This window comes from Hyperolius riggenbachi, chromosome 2 (genome assembly GCF_040937935.1).
Source record: "Hyperolius riggenbachi isolate aHypRig1 chromosome 2, aHypRig1.pri, whole genome shotgun sequence".
In the NCBI taxonomy this organism is placed as follows: Eukaryota; Metazoa; Chordata; class Amphibia; order Anura; family Hyperoliidae; genus Hyperolius; species Hyperolius riggenbachi.
The window spans coordinates 326,068,374-326,084,262 of NC_090647.1; the positions used below are offsets into that span (position 1 = coordinate 326,068,374).

A 15,889-nucleotide genomic window follows, 5' to 3' on the forward strand; every position below is an offset into this window, starting at 1 on the left:
ATGCTCTAATATAGTTGCAAATGCAGTCGAAAAAAAGCCCCATACAATTATGACACAGTGAAAGTGGACTTTGGAAAAAGCTATATCCTTCTGCAGTAGCTCCTCTAGAACCTTGTGTGATATAGTTTAAATGTCGTTTAATAAACCCCCAAGCAAAAAAATTGTACAATTATTGTTATACTACACCTGTTGCTCAGCACCAATCTAACCAGCTAGACTACCAGGCTAAAAATCATTCCTAATGAAATGGCTGGTACTGAAAAGCCCCTAGGTGAGGCTATATGCCATGTGATCAAAAGCATCCAATGTCCATTGCCTGTCAAAACAAACATGTTGGCTGGAGCTCATTGGGAGACAAAAGTTTCTATATTTATGCTTGGCACACTGATTGGTTGCTGAAGGAGTGCTTCAGGATTGCTGATAGCAAAGTCCCGGGGGGCTGTATCAGTTGGCTGACTGATCTGGGTAGGATTGTATGCAATGCTCTCTGCTCTGGACAGCTCATTCTTTATACAGGAAGAGACTAGTCAATAGGGTTTTACCGTCTGTGCGTTGGAGAATACAAGGAAATGTACTTGTGTCATGGTTGGAAATCAGACATGTCAGTTTACCAACCCTCTAAGACATTCATACATGATGACTTATACACTGAAAGCATTGTGAGCATTTTTAGTGAAGGTGGATTTTTTTCCTTGAAAAGTGTTATCCCATCCCAAAGTACACAATCAATAAATGCTTATGATAACTGGGAATCTGTCATTTGGTGTCATTTTGACATAAAATGTTCCTGAAAATGGAGTAAGCTGTTTCTCTCCCTCGTCATTCCATCTGGGAATTTGTTCTACTCAAAAAATTGGGTGCTGTTACAAGGTATTTCCCTTACAACATAGGGTTTTTAGACTACAAGTGAGGAGAGATCTTACAATAGGCCGGATGAGGTATAGAGTCCTAGAAACTTTAACATACATCCCCCAAAATTCCCCATTGCAACACATAAGTTTATCTTCCCATCTGCTAGACTAAAGCACGCTGTTGTGATGTGGTGACCAGAGTATTCGGTAACCCCCAGTATTAGCGGGCCAGAGGTAGCCCGACAGTATAAGAAGACAGACTTAACACTCTATATAGGTAGCATGAGGAGCCCTCAGTATTAGGTAGTACATATGTACAGTGGCATAACTAAGGAGCTGTGGGCCTCGATGCAAGTTTTACAATGGGGCCCCCTAACCTGCCTACAACCTGCCAATGGCAACTACAGTGTCAGAGGTGCAAGAAAGGGATGGGGAACAGTTTGTTAATGATTACCACTATTCAAAGTACCTATAGAAGTGATTATTATGAGCACAGGATCAATAGAGAGCTAACATTGCAGTTGAGGAAGGGCACCTCTGGCCCAAGGGCCCTGATGCGGTTGCAACCTCTGCACTCCCTATTGCTACGCCCCTGCATATGTATCTCCCCTTTTCCTGGTAAAGGTAGCCAGACAGGACCTTCAATATTGGTGGCCAGAGTATCCCCCAGTATTAGGTAGCCAGATGCATCCGCATTCAGTATAGGTAGCCCCCAGTACTAGGTAGCAAGATGCATCCTCCCGCCAAGTATAGGTAGCCACAGGAGCCCCCAGTATAGGTAACTAAATGTAGCCCCTCCTACTCAATATAGCTTCCCTGATGGTGTTAGTAGACTCCTGTCCTGTGTTCCCCCAGATTAGTCTATAAACAGTACTGGGCGCAGCAGTAGCAGTGCTCCTCTCACCTCCTCCAACGGGCGTCCTCCTCTCACTATGCCTGGCATCCCCTCCTGCGTCACACAAGATATGAGGAGTTTGAGATGCTGGGCACTAGAGTGAGATGTGAGCAGTGAGTGGATGGATGCACATAGCTGAAGGCACCTGCCCGGAAGACGTAAGAGAAGCACTTCTAACACTGCACACGATACTCTGCATACTATGCAAGCCCCAGTTGCTGCACCCAGGGCCAGATGTGACAGATGGGGGAAGCAGCAGGGATGCAGAGTAAGAAGGGGGTTCTTACTCTGCACCCCTGCTGCTCCCTCCTCTGGCACTGCACCCTGCCTCACCAGCCCCGAGAAACAAGCATGCAATAACACTTCATTTATCAGGGAAATGTGCTTTTCAGGTTTTGAGAACGACAGCATGTTGATTTAATAAGTCATATACTGTACCTGTTGTGAAGCCAAACCACAGGAAAGCAGGCTACTGCAATATATGATGTGATCACTCACCCATATTTTAGCGTTGTCATACATCAGGGGTGGAAGTATTTTTGAGATGTTCCTTAGATTAAGATGGCAGATAACTGTTAAAGCATAGAAATGTACGCAGGATTGATAGCAGAGTCACAAATTGCTTCTAAGCAGCAAGCTGCCTGGAGATGAGGCTGTGAAGAAGAGTTACTGTTTTGCCAGGTAAAGAATATTGATATCAGGTCATCAGATTCACTTGAAATTGTAACCATGATAAAATAGCGGGAGGACATCAAAGAGCAAGAGCAGAAAATGCCACACGTGAGCAGGTTCTAATCTAAGAAGGGTCATGTCAGACCTTTTCTTCTGATAATTGGTCTCGCGGTTGATAGGGACTTCGATACTGAATGGTACAAAGTGTAAAATCCCTGAAGAGCTCCAGAGACATTTGTGTGCACTTTTCTCCTATTTTCTCTAGAATAATGTAAGTGGTTGGGACTCACACATATCTGATAATTAACTATCACTGTAAAATAAAGATATACAGTACAGAAACACATCAAGAGGTGCAATCAATATCAGGCAAATTTGATCATTTTGATTGCATCTGTCTGAAAACTCTCTACTTGCTTGAAGCTAATCAATAATTTTTGATCGATTTTTGGTGGCTGTGAAGTGAACCTGAATTCTGGCTCTTTTTCAAATATAAGCTATTTGTATGTTCTCCCCAGAGTCAGGATTATATACACTCTCACAATATCTAGTCTGTGTCTGAGATTTATCATTCCTCAGATATACTCACTTCCTGTTTATTCCACGTCAGTCAGCAACCATAGCAGCATGGCACCTCTCTCATCCTTCCCTCTCCATAGAATAGACCATTCTCAGCAGATAACTGAGCGGTGTATTTGTACAATACATCTTGGGTGACAGTTGTTGTGTACATAGCTTAAAGAGAAACTCCGACCAAGAATTCAACTTTATCCCTATCAGTATCTAATACCCCATTTTACATGAGAAATCTGTTCCTTTTCACAAACAGACCATCAGGGGGCGCTGTATGACTGATATTGTGGTGAAACCCCTCCCACAAGAAACTCTGAGGACCGTGGTACTCCTGGCAGTATCCTGTCTGTGAACCTTGCTGCATTGTGGGAAATAGCTGTTTACAGCTGTTTCCAACTGCCAAAAAAGCATGCAGCAGCTACATCACCTGCCAACAGTAAAAATGTCACCATGTAATATATTTCAGAATGTAAATCAGGGATTTAAAAGATTTTACAATGGGCAAACACTGGCTAAATCATTTATACATAATTATTGTAAAAATGAAGCACTTTTTTATTTCAATATTTTCACTGGAGTTCCTCTTTAAGGACATGGATCCCAAACTCTGGTCATAAGAACCCTCTTGCTAGTTAATTGCATTCTGGGTTAATTTAAAATAATCAAGCAGCTAATAATAAATCCCTATACATGCAGGATTAAACATGCTAGAGTTGGCCAATAACGACTGCTTCTGATGAGAATCCAGCATGTGTACAGAAGCCCCCAACTCTTAGATGCTCAGCCAGCGATTTGCCTAGCAGATCGTTTTGGCCTAGAGATGGCTGATAGCATTGCTATTACCACTTACCCCACCCCTCATGTGACATCACTCCCACTCTGCTCCCCTTCACCCTTCCCCCGCCCTCCCAATAAGAGTGTGAGATGGTTAACAATTTGTCACAGAAATATGCATAGATCTTGACACATGCAAGACCTTACAGTGATTTGCTGTATGAAAGCTGCAGACAGATGTAGAGGGGTGTTTAGGCTATAGTAGTGTGAACTTTTATTTGCACTTAATTAGTTATCTCAGCAATTAGGCTTTAATAGGACGATAACCCAGGCAGGTAAGCGTTTTAGAGCAGTGTTTCTCCACATTTTCCAATTAGCCCCTATGGCAGGTAATATCATCTCTGGCACCTGGGGACACATTTTATCAGTTGCAGGAGCGTAGCAATAGGGGATGCAGAGATTGCGACCGCATCGGGGCCCTTGGGCCCTGAGGGGCCTTCCCTCAACTGCAGTATTAGCTTTCCATTGGTCCTGTGCTCATAATAATCACTTCTATAGATACTTTGCATAGTGGTAATCATTAAACTGCTCCCCATCCCCTTCTTGCATCTCTGACACTGTAGTGGCCATTGGCGGGTTTTGGTGCGTCATGTCAATTGTTATGTATAGAGTGCTTGGGAGGCCCCATTGTAAAAACTGCATCAGGGCCCAAAGCTCCTTAGCTACACCACTGATTAGTAGTACTTCATAGCTGTACATGGACACTTTATGACCATTAAACTGCTAAACTAAAACCAGAAAATATTCTGTAATGAAATGTGTGTGGCAGGTTCAGGCACACCCTGATCCCAGCATAAGTACCTTCTGGGACTTGAGCAGCTAGGCTTAGAGTAAGGTCCATATCTGTGTGCTTATCAAAGAGTTTAATGTAGTATGGTGACTTTTACAATGTCTAGAGCTACATTAATGGCCAGGAATATGTTGATTAGTTACAGCTTTGGCGGGAACCATAAACCACATTATTAGGTTTCTCTGCCCTGCTGTTTCTTTTCAGGAACAACCCCAGGAGTCTCAAAAGCTGGATCAATCAAATACCAGCTTCAACAGCAGAAGTTCAGGCTTCCTCCTCATAATGAACTAGAGAACCACTAGGAGACTTTGTGAAGCAGGTGGTGTAGAAGAAGTCTGCATTTGCAGAAATTTCTAATTTATGTTTCTCAATACCATGAACTAGTCTTTAGCACCCAAGTTTAGACAGTTTATTAATGTGCATATAACAAGCAATTGCCAAAGACTTTTAAAAAAGTTTAAAGATATCTGTAAGCACTGCTAGGCATTCAGTCTGCTACTTTGTGGTAGGACAACCTAGAACATGCCTGAATATTGAGCGGCCCCCTATCCCATCGGCACAGAGCCAGGACAAGAGTGCTGTTGTTTGTGGTATTCCAGAATAAATGTTTATAAAGAGTATCAGTAAGATGTTGACGCTCTATAAATAAATACTAATACTAAGGAAATCAGGATGGCGGAGAGTAAATTGTGACAGCCATAACGAGGAGATTGCAGTGTTAACTGTGCCATCAGGGTAGTGGAGGGTAATTATGCCAAGCAGTATGAGGGAAGGGGAGAGTAACTGTGCAAAGCAGGATCAGAGTAGTGGAGGGTAATCATGCCAGGCAGGATAAGGGTAATGAAGGGTAACTGTGCCAAGCAGGATCAAGGTAGTGGAAGTAACTGTGCCAAGCATGAGCAAGGTAGTGGAGAGTAATTGTGCCATGCATGATCAAGGTAGTGGAGGGTAACTGTGCCAAGCAGGATCAGGGTAGTGGAGGTTAACCGTGCCAAGTAGGATCAGGGTAGTGGACGGTAATTGTGCCAAGCAGGATCAAGGTAGTAGAAGTAACTGTGCCAAACAGCATCAGGGTCGTGGAGGGTAGCTGGGCCAAGCATGATCAAAGTAGTGGAGTGTAACTGTGCCAGGCAGGATCAGGGTAGTGGAGGGTAACTGTGCCAAACAGCATCATTGTTGTGGAGGGTAGCTGGGCCAAGCATGATCAAAGTAGTGGAGGGTAACTGTGCCAGGCAGGATCAGGGTAGTGGAGGGTAACTGTGCCAAGCAGCATCAAGGTAGTGGAGGGTAACTGTGCCAGGGTAGTGAAGGGTAACTGTGCCAAGCAAGCAGGATCAGAGTAGTGAAGGGTAAATGTGCCAAGCAGGATTAGGGTAGTGGAGGGTAACTGTGCCAAGCAGGATCAGGGTAGTGGTTAGTAATTGTGCCAAGCAGAATTAGGGTCGTGGAGGGTACCTGTGCCATGTAGGATCAAGGTAGTGGAGGGTAACTGTGCCAAGCAGGATAAAGGTAGTGGAAGGTAACTGTGCCAAGCAGAACCAGGATAGTGGAGGGTACCTGTGCCAATCAGGATCAAGTTAGAAAAGGGTATCTGAGCCAAGCAGGATCAGGGTACTTAACACTAACTGTGCCAAGCGGGATCAGCATAGTGAAGGGTAATTGTGCCAAGCAGGATCCAGGTAGAGGAGGGAAACTGCCAAGAAGCATCTGACTAGAGGGGAGTAAATGTGTCACTTTATATGTTTGCTGTTGCAGAGCAATGACAAATAACGAATGATGCAGCGGCAGGCCGACACGCGGAAGTCTGCTTCTGGGGGGATTGGCCGGGCAGAGTAGGAGCGAGACCGGTTGTCTCTCGCTCCTCATAGCAGCCTATTTCGGCAGGTGGCACGCTGAATAATCCTCTCTTATATGGGGAAACATGAAAAATAGTATAATCCACTACTGCACTGTAAAAAGGAATCCCCTCTCACATAATGAGCTGCCCCATTAGCCGTCACCGTCAGCTTGTCAGGGGATCTGTCTGTAAGGTAAATTAAAAGAAAAAGAAACACTGCACAGCAAAAAGATATGCTGTGTTCTCACAGACTGTTTTTGCCATTTCGATTTATGCTACTGACAGAAATTTGTTAAGTTTGATAGTATTCCTTTAAATTAAAACAGGGCCTTCCACACTCACAACACTGAGTGGATTATAAATTCCAGCAAAGGTTGTAGCACACGTCTCAGCAATGCTCAGACACTAAACAGAGGATCCAAGAGTCTCAGCTGGCTTACAGTCGGATATAACAGCAGCACGAGGCCTGGAGGGTGTTCTGGATGTTGCTTTAGCCACCAGATGGAAGGCTAATCTTCCAGTTCCTGACCACAGTGTTGGGCTTCACTCCAACAATAATGCCTGCAGTCAAGAGCCTCTTATACTGTGGGGTCCGTACAGCACAACAGAAATAGTGATACCAAGATACAGCAGCCCTGTCTTTGCAAACTTACTGAGTAAAGCTACCCATACACTATTCAACCAAGGCACAGATCGTCCCACAATCTACCCTCGATCGACATTATGACCGATACTGCGGGGTCGAATACGGAAAAAATACCTGTCCTGATTATGGGATGTTGCCCAAGTGATGGCCACGGTAAGGTGGGAAAACATGATTTTGCCCAATTAGACATTAGAATGTCGAATTGAGCAAAAATATTGTTTATTGTATGGGCTGTTTAAGAAAAAAGTAATATAATAAATATATAAAAAAAGGAAAGATGAATAGAAGAGAACATACGTCAAACAAAACAGATAATTGTGATGTACATAAATTACTTATGTTACCATTAGCCTTGCGCATACATACAGACAATAAATATTTCCATTACTATTAGCCTTGCGCATATATTCAGGCAATAAAGAATTCATGAATAATTATAATTTTATAAAAAGTGTAAAGCCAGTTCAGCTGGTTTGATTATTACTGCGATTAATCTGCTTCTATTTTGCATCTTCTGGGCATTCCTTTACAAGCCCATGTGATGAGAAGAACTAGAATTCAGTCTCAGAAAATGTGCTGCTTATGGGGGCCAATTTGTACAAAGATTAGTCTCTTTCATGCTTAAGACTTATTATGGATAATGTGAAGTCTGTGTCAGTCCAGATGTTCTTGAATTATGGATCAGTCTCCGTTAATATATAATCATATGAGGGTTTTTTAATCCACCTCCTTTCAGAAAAAAATGGAAGTTCTTAAAAAAATGTATAGACTTTCTTTGACTGTCTGAGAGATTCAGTGTTAAATTGACACACAAGATATTTTGTAATTTAATGTTAAAGTCATGTTCCAATTTTCAGACAACTCTTTTTTTTTGTATATTGATCAGGGTATCAGACATTTACTTGTTATGTAACTGGAAGCAGATAGTAGTAAGTAGTAAGTAGCTCGTGTAAATCCTAATGTTTTTGGAGTGTCTCGCTTAAAAGGAGGAGGAAGGATACACCTGTACAGTCATGTGAGAATAGCTACCATTTCTTCTCATCTGTTTATTAAAATGGCTACATTAAGGAGCCCTAGAGCTGTTGTGCAGAAACATTTGCAGGAACAGACTTCCTTCCAGGGCAAGGGACAAACCCCTCCTTCCGCTTGTTGCCTAATATGTTATTTTTTGTTTAGCTGCTCAGTTACTGTTGCTGCATACATAAGCCCACGCAGGCATACAGAGTGACTGTACTGTTCAGTACATTCGCAGATGCGTAAACTACGTGCAAGAGTTGCCAGGGTTAAGTGCTACTGGGGTGTATGCACTAAACTGCATTAAGCAGAATTGCATGCGTAAAGTCTTACGCACAATGGGCTTGATTCACAAAGCGGTGCTAACAGTTAGCACGCTGGTGAAAAGCCCTTTATCACGCCTAAACTCAGTTTAGGCGTGATACGTTTAGATGTGATAAGTTTAGGTGTGATAAGTTTAGGCCTGATAACTATAGCACCAACTGGGTTAGCACCGCAGTGCACAGCTGATCAAAAGTTTTGCGCTAGCAAAGTCTGGTGCACTCCGCATAGAGTTTAATGGCGCTGCTTTACATGCGGGACTTTGCGCGCGATCTAAACTTATCTAACCTTATCACGCCTAAACTTATCACGCCTAAACTTATCACGCCTAAACTGGCTATTCACCATTGTGGTGCAATGGTTATCACGCCTAAAGTCACTAACTGAGTTAGCACCGCTTTGTAAATCGAGCCCAATGAATGGAGCATAATGCATTGCATGTGATGTATTCTGCTGTACTCATTGCGCAATAAGACTTTACACACTCGGCATAGTTTAGTGCATACACCACACTCAGGCCCCGTTTAAACTTAATCAGTTGCTCTCAGTTATAACTGAAAGGACAACTGATTTTCAAAGTAACGCCCATGTTTTCCTATGGCCAGGGCCGGAGCTACCATAGGAAAAAATGGGCAATTGCCCCCGGGCCCTAGAGCATGTAGGGCCCCCCAAGGGGGCCCTCCCCCATCTTAACTGTGGCTTCCCAGGGACTCTGCAGAGTCTGTTAAGTTGGGAGGTGATTGAGGGAGGGTCAGCAGCCAGCTCAGGGGCCCAGGAGGTAAATTTGGCTGCAATAAAAGGCCCCTAATGATGCTTTTTGGTCGGGGGGTTTCTGTTGGGGGGCCCCCAGGCTAATTTTGTCCTAGGGCCCCATTGTTACTTGAACAGGTCCTGCCTATGACACACTTCACACTATACGCATTTTAACTTAAATCTTTTTCACAATGCACTGCTATGGATAAGAAGAAAAAACGCATATCAACTGATTAAACAGGGCAAATTTTTTATTTGCATGATTAACCTATTTTGGTTCCTGGACGTAGTTTTTACGTCCAGGAACCATGCGCGCTACCGCGCGCTCCCGCGGCCGATCGTGCGCGTGCACGTACACTCCCGGCCGTGGATTCGGTAGCCAAGGAATCAATGTATCGGGTTATGGAGCCCGATCACTGATTCCTCTCCCCCGCTGAAAAAGCGACAGCTTCTCTCGGAAGCTGCGCCTTTTCTGGCCGTTCCCTTCCCGATGTGTCACTCTAAGCGCGTGCTACGCTTAGAGTGACGTCATGTAAACAAACTCATGGCCGCCATCTTGTGGCCAAAAAGTAATACTACACCTGAAAAAAAAAAAAAAAAAGAATTAACACACATTTACATTATAAATCTATTGTTTACCTCCCACCCTCCCAAAAGTACCCAAATAAAATGTTTACTATAAAAAAAAAATCCATTACAATAAAAAAGAAAAAAAACATGTAAATATTTACCTAAGGGTCTAAACTTTTTAAATATCAATGTAAAGATGAAATATTTCTATATTTTTTTTTATTTTAAACTTGTAAATAGTGATAGATGCAAAATGGAAAAAATGCACCTTTATTTCCAAATAAAATATTGTCGCCATACATTGTGATAGGGACATAATTTTAACGGTGTAATAACCGGGACATATGGGCAAATACAATACGTGAGTTTGAATTATGGAGGCATGTATTATTTTAAAACTATAATGGCTGAAAACTGAGAAATAATGAATTTTTCCATTTTTTTCTTATTCTTCCTGTTTAAATGCATTTACAGTAAAGTGGCTCTTAGCAAAATGTACCCCCCAAAGAAAGCCTAATTGGTGGCGGAAAAAACAAGATATAGATCAGTGCATTGTGATAAGTAGTGATAAAGTTATAGGCTAATGAATGAGAGGTGAACATTTCTCACGTGAAAACGACGGAACCTGAATGGGTTAAATGAATAAAGAATATAACGCCAACTTTTAACCCTTTGTTCTAAGTAGCTTACAGGTGAGAAAAACATTGTCCTATGTACTGGTAGTCACCAGTTAACCAACGAGATAGAGACTGTAGGTTAGTTTTTAACCTGAATCCATTTGTAAGTCAGAACACTGTGCCCACTGCTGTGTCTCCACTGTGCTCTACTGTTCTCTGTTCCTCCACTGCCCCAATTGTGCCCACCCCCGTACCTCCACTGCCCATACTAAGCCACCTGTGTCTCCCCTGTGTCACTTCTGTCCCCCCTGTACCTCCACTGTCCCCTTTGTGCCTCCACTGTGCCACCTGTTTTTCCCCTGTACCTCCACTGCCCCTCTTTGTTCCCCTGCCCATTGTGATTTGTTGTGCCCTCTGCTTCCACTCTGGCCTTGATCAGCGGATTGAGGGTGTTTACTGTTGCCCTGGATGTGTGCGTGTTGCTCGGTTAGAGGCGGAAGTCGCAGAGCTAAATAAGCATCTCGCAACACTGAGACGCATACACAACATGGAGATGAGCTTAGATCTCACGATCCAGACACTTGATGGAACCCTTGAAGATGAGGTGGGTGGAGTAAAGCCGGAGCAAGAAGCAGAGGTAGCCGCTAGTTGGGTCACAGTTAGAAGGGGTAGGGGAAAAAGTGGCAGGGAGGCTAGTCCCGAGTTGTCCCTCACTAATAAGTAGGCTTGTTTGCGTAATATTGGTGAGGACGACTCTGGAGTAGCAATGCTGCAGCAGGATGTGCTCCTTAGCAACCAAGGGGCAGACTGCTGTAACGAGAAAGGGAATAGGAGTGCAGCTAAGGCTAGACAGGTACTGGTGGTAGGGGATTCAATTATTAGGCGCACAGACAGGGTAATCTGTCGAAGAAACCGTGAATGCCGTACAGTCTGTTGCCTCCCGGGTGCTCGGGTTCGGCATATAGCGGAAAGAATTGACAGATTATTGGGTGGGGCTGGGGAAGACCCGGCTGTCATGGTACACATTGGCACCAATGACAAAGTTAGTGGGAGATGGAAGGTCCTCAAAAATGATTTTCAGGTACTTGGAGATAAACTTAAAGCAAGGACCTCCAAGGTGGTGTTCTCTGAAATACTGCCAGTGCCACGTGCTACATCTGAGAGACAGAGGGAGCTTAGGGAGTTAAATAAGTGGCTGAGAAATTGGTGTAGGAAGGAAGGGTTTGGGTTCCTGGAGAACTGGGCAGACTTTGCAGTCGGCTACAGGTTCTACAGCAGGGACGGGCTGCACCTTAATGGGGAGGGTGCAGCTGCATTGGGGGAGAAGATGGCTATACGGTTGGAGGAGATTTTAAACTAGGATCTGGGGGGAGGCGGGAGGATAAAGTCTCAACATATAGACAAGATAAGGTAAAAAGACAGTGGGAGCCTAACATTATGGGGGGTGGAGAGGGGGTGGGGACAGTGTAAAGATTAAGGAGGTTGGTAAAACTTCAAGTAGCCCATTTCAGGTAAACAAAATTGGTAAATGTGGTGGTAAAAATATAAAGTGCATGATAACCAATGCTCGGAGCCTTGCAAATAAAATAGATGAACTAGAGTTCATTCTGAATGACAAAGGCTATGACATTGTGGGAATAACCGAGACATGGATGGATGAAAGTCATGACTGGATAGCCAATTTAAAAGGATACAATGTGTTCAGGAGGGATAGAACAGGGAAAAAAGGTGGAGGGGTTTGTCTCTTTGTTAAAAATTCTTTTACAGCTGTCCTCAACGATGAGATGGAGGAAGATTGCGAAGATGTGGAGTCCGTTTGGGTAAATATTCATGGTGGAAATAAAAGTTGCCAATTGCTTATTGGGGTATGCTACAGACCACCTCATATTAATGAAGCTGCAGAACTGCAATTACTACAGCAAATTGAAAAAGCGGCAAGTAAAAATGAGGTCATAGTTATGGGCGACTTCAACTTTCCAGACATTGACTGGGGTATTGAGGCTACCCATTCTGGTAAAAGCAGCAGATTTCTGGCAGCACTACAGGACAATTACTTGACTCAAATGGTAACGGAACCAACTAGGGGGAATGCGTTACTGGATCTGATCATTTCGAATAGACCAGATAATGTATCAAATGTGCAGGTTCAAGAACATTTGGGAAATAGTGATCACAACATGATAACGTTTGATCTGGTGACTGATAGGCCACGGGGCAGCGGGACCACTAAAACTATGAATTTTAGAAAAGCAAAGTTCAATCAAATCAGGCAGGCACTAAGTTTGGTGAACTGGGATAATGTACTACAAGGGGAGGACACTGAAGGGAAATGGCAAGCTTTTAAACGTATTCTCAATCAATATTGTAGTATGTATATCCCATATGGAAACAAAATGTCTAGGAATAAAAAAAGGCCTCTATGGATGAATAGAAAGGTTATAGATAAAATGAAGAGGAAAAAGAATGCCTATAAGGTCCTAAAACAGGAGGGGACCGAGGCTGCACTCAGCAATTACAAGGAGTGCAATAAAAATTGTAAAAAAGAAATTAGGCTAGCAAAGATCGAAGCTGAAAATCAAATCGCTAGGGATATCAAATCTAACCCAAAAAAGTTTTACAAGTACATCAACTCTAAAAAAAGAAAGGTTGACTGTATAGGACTCCTAAAGGATGAGGGTGGGAACTCAATGGTGGATGACCAAGGTAAGGCAGAGTTATTAAATGCTTTCTTTGCTTCTGTCTTTACAAAGGAAACAGCACTGTTGCAAATTACAGAGGCGGAAGAGTCTCAATCTTCTAACTGTAATATTAAATACTTAACGCAGGAAGAAGTAAAGGCAAGACTAAATAAATTAAAAATAGACAAGGCACCTGGCCCGGATGGCATGCATCCTCGGGTCCTAAGGGAATTAAGTTCAGTTATAGATAAACCCCTTTATCTTATCTTTTGTGACTCTCTTGCAACTGGCAGAGTCCCAGTGGATTGGCGTACAGCCCACGTTTTCCCATTATTTAAGAAGGGCAAAAAATCAGATCCAGGAAATTATAGACCTGTAAGCTTAACATCAGTTGTATGCAAACTATTTGAGGGGTTACTAAGAGATACTATACATGACTTCATAGTAGAAAATAATCTTATTTCTCAGCATCAACATGGGTTTACTAAAGACAGGTCCTGTTTGACTAACATGCTCAGCTTTTATGAGGTAGTGAATGCTAATATGGATATTGGGAATGCTGTAGATGTGATATACTTAGACTTTGCTAAGGCATTCGACACTGTTCCCCACAAAAGTCTGGTGCAAAAGATGAGGAGGCAAGGACTGGGGAAGAGTCTGTGTGCTTGGATAGGGAACTGGCTAATGGACAGAAAACAAAGAGTTGTGGTCAATGGATCATACTCAAAATGGGAGACTGTTAGCAGTGGGGTCCCACAGGGGTCTGTACTGGGTCCAGTGCTCTTCAATTTATTTATTAATGACCTAGTGGATACAGTAGTGAGCAATGTTGCTATTTTTGCAGATGATACAAAATTGTGCAGAATCATCAACTCTAAGGAAGATAGTGTTATATTGCAACAGGATCTGGATAGGATGGCTATATGGGCACATACATGGCAGATGAAATTCAATGTTGACAAATGTAAAGTCATGCATTTTGGTCGTACCAATGGTCTAACACCATACAAAATAAATGGGATACAGTTGGGGACATCAAACTTGGAGAAGGACTTAGGAGTACTCATCGACAACAAGTTAAATAATCGTACTCAATGCCAAGCCGCTGCAGCTAAAGCTAACAAAATTTTGGGATGCATTAAAAGGGAAATAAAAACTCGAGATGCTAGCATAATATTGCCCCTGTTTAACTCTCTAGTAAGGCCACATCTGGAATATGGAATTCAGTTCTGGGCACCACATTACAAAAAAGATATTGCAGTTTTAGAGCAGGTGCAGAGACGAGCAACAAAATTGATACGTGGGATGGAAGGTCTCACTTACCAAGAAAGGTTAGATAAACTGGGTTTATTTAGTCTAGAGAAAAGACGCCTTAGAGGAGATCTAATTAACATGTATAAATACATCAGAGGGCAATATAATAGCTTGGCGGATGAGCTTTTTGTCCCTAGGCCTTCTCAAAGGACTAGAGGACATGATCTGCGCATGGAGGAAAAACGTTTTAGCCATTTATTTAGGAAAGGGTTCTTTACAGTAAGAGTGATTAAGATGTGGAATGCATTGCCACAGGAAGTCGTTATGGCAAACTCTATACCTGCATTTAAAGGGGGCTTAGATGCTTTCCTTGCGTTGAATGACATCCATGGCTACAATTACTAGGTAATGCCAATGATGTTGATCCAGGGATTTTATCTGATTGCCATCTGGAGTCGGGAAGGAATTTTTACCTTGTAAGGGTTTTTTCGCCTTCCTCTGGATCAACAGGGATATGTGAGGGAGCAGGCTGGAGTTGTACTTTGTACTGGTTGAACTCGATGGACGTATGTCTTTTTTCAACCAAAGTAACTATGTAACTATGTAACTATGTGTGCCTACTGTGTCCCTCCTCTATTTCCACTGCCCCTTCTGCTCTTCCACTGTGCCACCTGTGCATCCACTGCACCCATTGCGACCTCTTCATGCCTCCTGTGTCTCCACTATGCCTCCTTCTCTCATCCTGGTCTTCTTGTGCCTGCTCTGTGCCTCCTTTTCTCCCCCTGGTCTCTGTCACACGCCCCCTAGTGGCCAGACCACACAATGCCTTCCAATCGGTTTCAGCACACAGACCATGCAATCTGTGATCGCAATTGGTGCACAGAAACCGCTGGAATTTTGGCAGCAGACAGACCAGAGAGAGGCATGCGATCTATTAAACACAAAATATTAGGCTGCCACCATCTCTGTTTAACTGGGACAGAGAAGCCCACTGACTAACTCTAAGACCTGCAGGAAAACGGTTAAAACACACCCTGTTCTGACTAATAACAATTCTCAGTAGCGATTTTCAGAGGCTAGAATTTGGTTTATGCGGCTGAATAGCAGGGGTAGCTGGACAAATAACCGACTTTTAGAAGTCTATTATTATAAATTAAATATAAATAATTAATATATACAGAAAATCATTAAAATCAAATTGTATAGAGACAATGATAGCGCAGTATGAAAATAAACAGGGAAGAAAATACGTATACTTAAGGTCAGGTGAAAATATGAAAAATGTCCTTTCTGAGAAATCTGAGCACATGGAACAATTCTTTGTTTCAGTTCAGGCAGATGGCCACGTGGTCCTCTGGCTGGCTTGATCAGGTGATGGTACACAGGGGAGGACTCCTCCTCTCTGCCTCAAGCTTGGTTTTATGGAAGCGAGTTTAGGGGTGGGACTAAGCCCGCCCCTCTGGTTGACAAGCCAATCACAGTTCAAGTCCTTGGAGAGAGATTTAGGCTTAAACGTATAAAACGCTGTAATTCAAAAACAGGAAATGCCATATTTATGTGGATGACAGATTCATATTCTTCAGA

The 15,889-nt window shown here is 43.0% G+C and overlaps 1 protein-coding gene across 11 annotated transcripts in view; it reads left to right on the forward strand.

The window, feature by feature from the left end:
- Positions 1-15,889, forward strand: part of LOC137546613 (delta-type opioid receptor-like) — a 146,807-nt gene that overhangs the window by 119,021 nt on the left and 11,897 nt on the right. The window contains exon 1 of one of the 11 annotated variants that reach the window (XM_068269281.1): positions 9,137-9,211. The exons of 9 other annotated variants lie outside the window; for them this stretch is intronic. The gene's annotated coding sequence lies outside the window, so the exon portion shown is untranslated. Of the gene's footprint in view, positions 1-9,136; positions 9,212-10,390; positions 10,449-15,889 lie in introns of those variants that run through there. One more of the 11 variants, XM_068269280.1, reaches the window with a different exon arrangement.